This window comes from Ochotona curzoniae, unplaced genomic scaffold (genome assembly GCF_017591425.1).
Source record: "Ochotona curzoniae isolate NIBS_2020 unplaced genomic scaffold, NIBS_Ocur_1.0 contig_1, whole genome shotgun sequence".
Classification (NCBI taxonomy): Eukaryota; Metazoa; Chordata; class Mammalia; order Lagomorpha; family Ochotonidae; genus Ochotona; species Ochotona curzoniae.
The window spans coordinates 16,942,285-16,949,067 of NW_024464918.1; positions in this window are offsets into that span (position 1 = coordinate 16,942,285).

Consider the following 6,783-nt stretch of genomic DNA (forward strand, 5'->3'; position numbering starts at 1 on the left):
TTCCCTTTGCAACCTTGCAGCCTGCCCACCTCAGTGCGCTCTAAGGTCCTGCCTTAGGAGTTCAGGGCAAGCCAGGCCCTCCCAGAAGGCATCTGTCTCCCACTCCATGCTGACCTGAGGGTTAAGAGGCACCGTCCTGCCTGTGAGGCTGGTGAGGCTGGCAAGGCCACAGCAGGGCGTGTCCATACTCCCATCTGCACTGGGCCTCTCCTGCTGGCTGCACCCTGGGATGGAGTCAGGTGCTATCTTGAGCCGGGCCAGTAGGTGGCGCGGGAGGCCAGGGTTAAGGCCTGCTGGCTTGCAGCTTGGAGAAAGAGCAGGTAAAAAATACAGCTACTAAGATTAAGCAGCTCTTGCTGTGTGTCACACCACATGCTGAAGCCTCCCAAGAAGATTCTGCTCAAATTCTCATCTTGCAACTGAGGCTTGGAGATGATTTCTCATGGCCATCCAGTTTGTGTGCGACAGGCTCAGGCCTAGGGTAGAGGGCAAAGTGCCCCTCTTGTACGGGGAGGGAAGGATTGAGAGTTACCCTGGGAGTGGGCTGGAAGCAAGCTGTGAGCTGGTCTGTGCTATTCGCTCCTGTGAGTTAGAGTGAGAGCAAGAGAGACACTGGTGTCTTCCACAGGCTGGTTCATTCCCCAGTCACCCATAACAGCTAGGTCTGAACCAGGCCTAAGCCAGCATCCCAGGCACTCAACTTGGGTTGAATTCCATGAAGGTCGTAGGGTTTCAATTACTCAAGCCCTCATCTACTGTCTTCCAGGGCACACAGGCTGGGTCAGGGGTGGAGCCAGGCCCAGTGTTGGGACATGATGGGTTATGCAGCCACCAATGACAACAGCATGCCATGTGAGTACCAGTTGAGTCCCAGCTGCTGCATTCCGGCCCTGCTAACCGCCTGGGAAAGCAGCAGAGAATGGTCCAAGTGGGAGACCGGGAGGAAGATCCTGGCTTCTGGCTCTGGACTGGCCCTGGCCCAGTGCTGGCCAAATGGGGAGTGAACCAGCAGATGAGAGATCTCTCATTCTCTGTGTCTCTCCTCTTCTTCTATAAATCTGTCTTTCAAATAAATAAATAAATAAAGCTTAAAAAAAAAAAGCAGAGCCAGGACACAAATATGGTATGTCAGCATTCTCAGCAGTGTCTTATTTTTTTTAACATTAAAAAAATTTTTTTTAAAGATTGATTTTTTATTGCAAAGTCAGATATACAGTGAGGAGGAGAGAGAGGAAGATCTTCTGTTCGATGGTTCACTCTCCAAGTGGCCGCAATGGCTGGAACTGAGCCAATCCGAAGGCAGGAGCCAGGAGCTTCTTCTGGGTCTCCTACGTGGGTGCAGGGTTCCAAAGCTTTGGGCAATCCTTGACTGCTTTCCCAGGCCACAGGCAGGGAGCTGGATGGGAAACGGAGCCATCGGGATACGAACCAGCATCTGTATGGGATCCCGGCATGTTTAAGCCAAGGACTTTAATTGCTATGCTATTACGCTGGGCCCTTAAGATTTATTTATTTTTTTTTATTAGAAAGGCAGACCTATAGAGGAAAGGAGAGACAGAGAGAAAGATCTTTCATCTGCTGATTCAGTCCCCAAGTGGCTGCAACAGTTGGAGCTGAGCCAATCCAAAGCTAGGAGCTAGGAACTTCTTCCTGGGCTTTCCTGCGGGTGCAGCTCTGGGCAGGGATCCTGTCATAACCACTCTCTACCCCCAACTCGCATCCCTGCCCAGAGCTCAGAATCAGTGGCTGGATAAAGCTACTACCCTCATCCTTCCATTCCACAGCCAGGCACTGTCCTAAGCACTGGGAAACCAGTGCACTTTCCAGGGCCGAGGGCTGATGACCTAGCAGAAACCGTGGGCCTGTGTCTCAGTGTCTGAACAAGAAGCTTGGGAAATTTGGCTGGGAGTCAGATGGGATCTGGAAAAGGACCCTTCTGAAGATCTGACAAGGACTTCCAGACCCAGGAAAAATATAGGCTAAAGACACAGGGTGTAGCTGAGGCTTATTCAGAGAAGCAGGCAGGGCCTGGTGTATAGAGTGAATAGTTGTATTGTATTGTATTGCATTGTATTGTATTGTATTCTACTCTATTCTATTCTATTCTATTCTATTCTATTCTATTCTATTCTATTCTATTCTATTCTATTCTATCTTCTACTTTATTCTAATTTTTAGAAAATACTTGTTTATTTTTATTGGAAAATAAGATATACAGAGAGAAGGAGATACAGAGAAAAAGATCCTTCCATCATTTGTTCACTCAGAGCCAGGAGCCTTTTCCGGGTCTCCCACATGGGTGCAGGGTCCCAAGGCTTTGGGCCATTCTCTATTGCTTTCCCAGGCCACAAGCAGGGAGCTGGATGGGAATTGCAGCAGCGGAGAGGTAAACCGGCATATGGAATCCTGGTGCACCCAAAGCTAGGACTTTAGCCATTTGGCTGCCTAATTCTAATTCTGTTTTCAATGCTAAGAAGCCCTGGGAAGGTTATGAGCAGGAAAGCCTCCCCTTTAGCTTTCATCTCTGCTTCTTTTAGGGTCCCTGCCCCCAAGTCATCTACCACACTACAGAGAAGTCAGGGGGCATAACTGGTAGCCAGGGCGGCTGACCCTGGCCTGGGGTCTGCAGGGTTAATCCCTTGGCCCAGTATAGCCAGCACTGCCACTCCCTGCTGATAAACTGAGAGGCAGGAAGAGGCAGGTCGCAGCTCTGGGAAATCAAAGCTGGCAGGGGAGGGGCTCCAGTGCCCCCCTGGGATGGCTTATCTACCCCTTCTTAAGGTGCTGAGTCTCCTGTTGGGGGTAGAGCTACCCCTTCAGCCCTCACTTGGCGCTTTCAGACTTCCAGAGCCCCTGTTTGGGTTAGGACCCCATGTGGGGTTTATGGAGCCAGTTTAAAGGGAACAAAATGAGATGAGGGGAGGGGCTGGAAAGGGGTCCCAAGTAGGTGAGCCTCCCCTCCCATCCCCCTTCCTCCACTATGCCTGGCCTAAGCTTCCTTTTAGCCTGGGAGCAGAGTGTCCCCTCAGCTCCTCTCCCTGGGAGCTGGCAGCCCAGGCTTGCTCTCTGTGCCTGGAAGGGGCCCAGAGCGGCAGAGTTGGCTGCTGTGGATCAGTCTCCTAACTCCCCACCCAGAACTCCCTCCACCATGGCATGATAGGCTAAGCTTAGATCTTTGGTGCCAGCATCCCACATGGGAGCTAGTTCTTGTCGTGGCTGCTCCACTTCTGACCCAGCTTCCTGCTTATGGTCTGGGACAGCAGCAGAGCATGGTCCAAAACCTTGGGACCCTGAACCCAAGTGGGAGACCCTGAGGAGGCTCCTGCTCTGGAGCAGCTCAGCTCCATCCATTGTGACCATTTGGATGGAAGACCTCTCTTTGTGTGTCTCTCCTTCTCTCTGTAATTCTGCATTTTAAGTAAAATAAGATAAACCTTGGGGGAATAAAAAAGAACCTTCTTCTTAGAAAAAACTCTCAGTTGTCTATAAGACTGTGCCATTTCAGGGGTCTTCTGGGTCCTTGAAGGCCAGTCATGGGTCCTTGGATCCTAAATTAATAGTCCTGGATCTAGCCACTGCGTCACTTGTGACATGGAGCTCCTGGCAAGGCCATGTCTCCTCGGCATTCCCATGGCCCTGAGAGAGGCTGTAGCTGCTCAGGAGAGCTGTGCTGATTGGGCCTCCCCAACCGGAATGTGGGGTGCATGGCAGGGATGTCCCCTCTCCTTCCTGGCATGCGGTGGGACTGTGTTTTCCTGTACCCTTGAAACTTAGGCATAACTATGTGAGTCACTCTATTTCCATTTTATTTTGTCTTTAAATTAATTAAGAAATTTGAAAAGCAGAAAGACACACAAAAATAGAGAGCTTCTATCTGCTTATCATCTTGCAAGTACTCACAACAGCTGGCCTGGCCCCAAGCCTGGACCTGCAGCTACAGCCAGGTAACCCACGTGCAAAGCAGGGCCTTCTCTGCCACTTCCCAGGGTGTGCATTAGCCAGAAGATGGAATTAGCCAGTAGAGCCAGGAGGACTTGAACTTGGGCACTGCTGTAGATGTATACATTCCACTGTCCCACACACTTGCCCCAACCACGGGGTCTACTTTAACCAGTGCAACCTTACTGACAGAAACTGTGAGCCGCTGTGACTGTCCAGGGTCTGCTTCACCTTGCCACAATGCAGGGTGGTGGGCTCCCAGGCCCTGTCCTTGAGTGGGTGGGTGAACAGAGACTGTTGCCAATCTTCCTGGCACATGGGCTAGCAAGCCTGTGCTCCCATTACTGCAGCACACCCGACTTGCTCCATGGACTGTGCTTTGAGTCCCCAGCTCCTGGCAGGAGGCAGCACAGAGTCACTGCTTGGGAATCACAGCAGCCACCACTTAAGCCCAGCTCAGCACCACATGGCATTCCTGTTGTCTCAACTTACAAGTCAAGTATCTCTGTCCCCAAGTTACAGAAGAGAAAAGCTTCTGGTTTGCAGTGGCCCGGGGACCTTCAGGACCTTCCCAGAAGCATCATATCTGACAGACACTCTCAGAGCTTGGGATCCTTCCCAGTACTCCTCGGGCAAGTCCCTTCTCTGTGGGCCTCAGGGTGCACCGTGAGAACTGTCTAATGATGACGTTTGTTGACCATGACATACTTGGGAATCTGCGCAGTAGTAGCTATCTGTTCATTAAGATGCTGCTCAGCTTCTGACAAAAGCTGTTGGCAAGAACAAAGGGATGAAGTGTGTGGAGTGGGGCGGATGTTGGAATCAGGTGTGCAGGAACACACAGCGAGCCACGTGGCACAATTGGGTCTGTCTCCCCCTGACTAGAGGTTGGAGCTCGGCCTCTGTTTTACACTAGGTGCTACCAGGTGGCTGGGTACACTTCCACATCTCTAATCTCCACTGCCCCTGCTGGGTGACGATGTTCCCTGGTGACTCACTGCAAGAAGGGGAGACCTGGCCCAGTCCTGGAAAATGGACCCCTTCCCAGGGTCGTGGCTCCCATCTGGTGCTTTCTCTTTTACAGCCCTTTCTTCGCAGGCTCCCACAAGGTGTGAAAAGCCCAGGCAGCCCAGGAAAGCAAGTGGAGGTAAAGGCGGTGCCTTGCTGGCTGCAGGCGGCTGCTATGGGCCCAGCCCCGGTGTGGCAGCGCAGACTCCGTGTCACCACGGTGATTGGTAGACTAAACAGCTGCAGCGGAGCCGGCCTCCTCTGCCTCTCGCCAGGGCGGCCGACTGGGGGGCTTTCAAAGCCGGCCTCGCTGCTATCTCCGCCATCAGCCCCAACAGCATTTAGCCACTTTCTTCAAACGCCCAGCCAGGGCATGATGGTTAACGTCAAATCTGGCAGCAAGTCATAACCTAGAGGGCTGGGACATTTATCACGGCAGGGGCCCCTGGGGACTTCAAAGGGGCCTGAGAGGTGGGGGTGGGGACGGGCCTGGGGGTGGAGCTGGCCTGCTACCCAGCACCTCCGAGGGCTCCTCAGGGCTGGAAGGGCCCAGGGGTTACCAAATAACAGTAATGCTAATAATAAATACAGGTCACAGTATCCAGTGAGGTTACCACCTCTGTGTGTGTTTTATCTCATCTATTGCCCATATGCACCCTGGCGGTACTTATGGTTATTTTTATCCTCTTTTTAGATATCAAGAAATGGGGGCACAGAGAGGTTAAGCCACTGGCTTAACATCACACAGCTAGCCATAATAACAGTATCTACAGCAAGAACTACACCATCTGTCTTCCATAGAGCATTCGCTTTGGGCCAAGCCTTTTGTGTGTTCCTCATCTATTCCTTTAAGTTCTCTAAGAAACGAGAAACTTTATGTCAGAGCTGAGGAAAGTGTCAGGGATGTTGCACGGGTGGCTTGCTTGGAGACACTGTGACTTGGGGTGGCTGAGGTGGCGTCCTAGGACAGATGCTCCAATCCAAGCTACCTTTCAAGAAGTGCCCAGGGCCGAGGTCCTGAGGGCAGCCCGATCCTCCATGCCCTTCTCACAGCCTCCGCCATCCTGGGGCCGATCTTGGACTGCCCAGACACCTTGGCCTGTGCTCAGGCTGCTTAGGGACAGGATGGAAAGATGTAGGACCTGGGCCCTCTTGGCCCTCACCCTACCTGTCCACCCACCTGTCCACATCCCATTTCAGGGGGCGGGGGAGGATACTTCCCTGAGTCACTGACAAGTTTCTCTGGCTGGCTCCTGGGAGCCCTTCCACAAACTGGCCATGCTTTCCACACACTGTTCAACTACATTGTCCATTGTCCAGCCATCCCAGATCTGCTGAGACCCTGGAGCCAAATAAGTGTTTAAAGCAAGAAATCCCAAGACTCAGCTTCCTCCACCTGGCCCCATGTGGCAAGTGCCCCTAGGGGGAGAATGCTCCGGAAGGCTTCCTGTAGGAGGTGATAACTAGGCTGCTGAAGATGGGAATGTATGTGTGGAGGCAGCCAGGCACTGAAATGGAGGTCTCCTTAGAAACAGAAGCGATGGGATGCATGCTAGTTGTGTGTCATGTGCATACAAATACATGTGTATGTGTGTGTATCCAAACAAGTCATCATGGGGAGCGCAGACTGGAGAGGACACAGAGCTCCTTTCTTGTCCCTGGGGGTTTGAGGGTGAAAGGAAGAGTAAGTGGTAACTTGAGGAAAGAATCAAGGGGGCTTGAGGATTTCTGAGGGCCATAGGGAAGCAGATGGCAGAAAGGGAGGGGAAGGCAATAGTGAGGAGGTGAACATGAAGGCATCTACTGGCCCATGGGGACAGGTAGAGATGCTGTGAT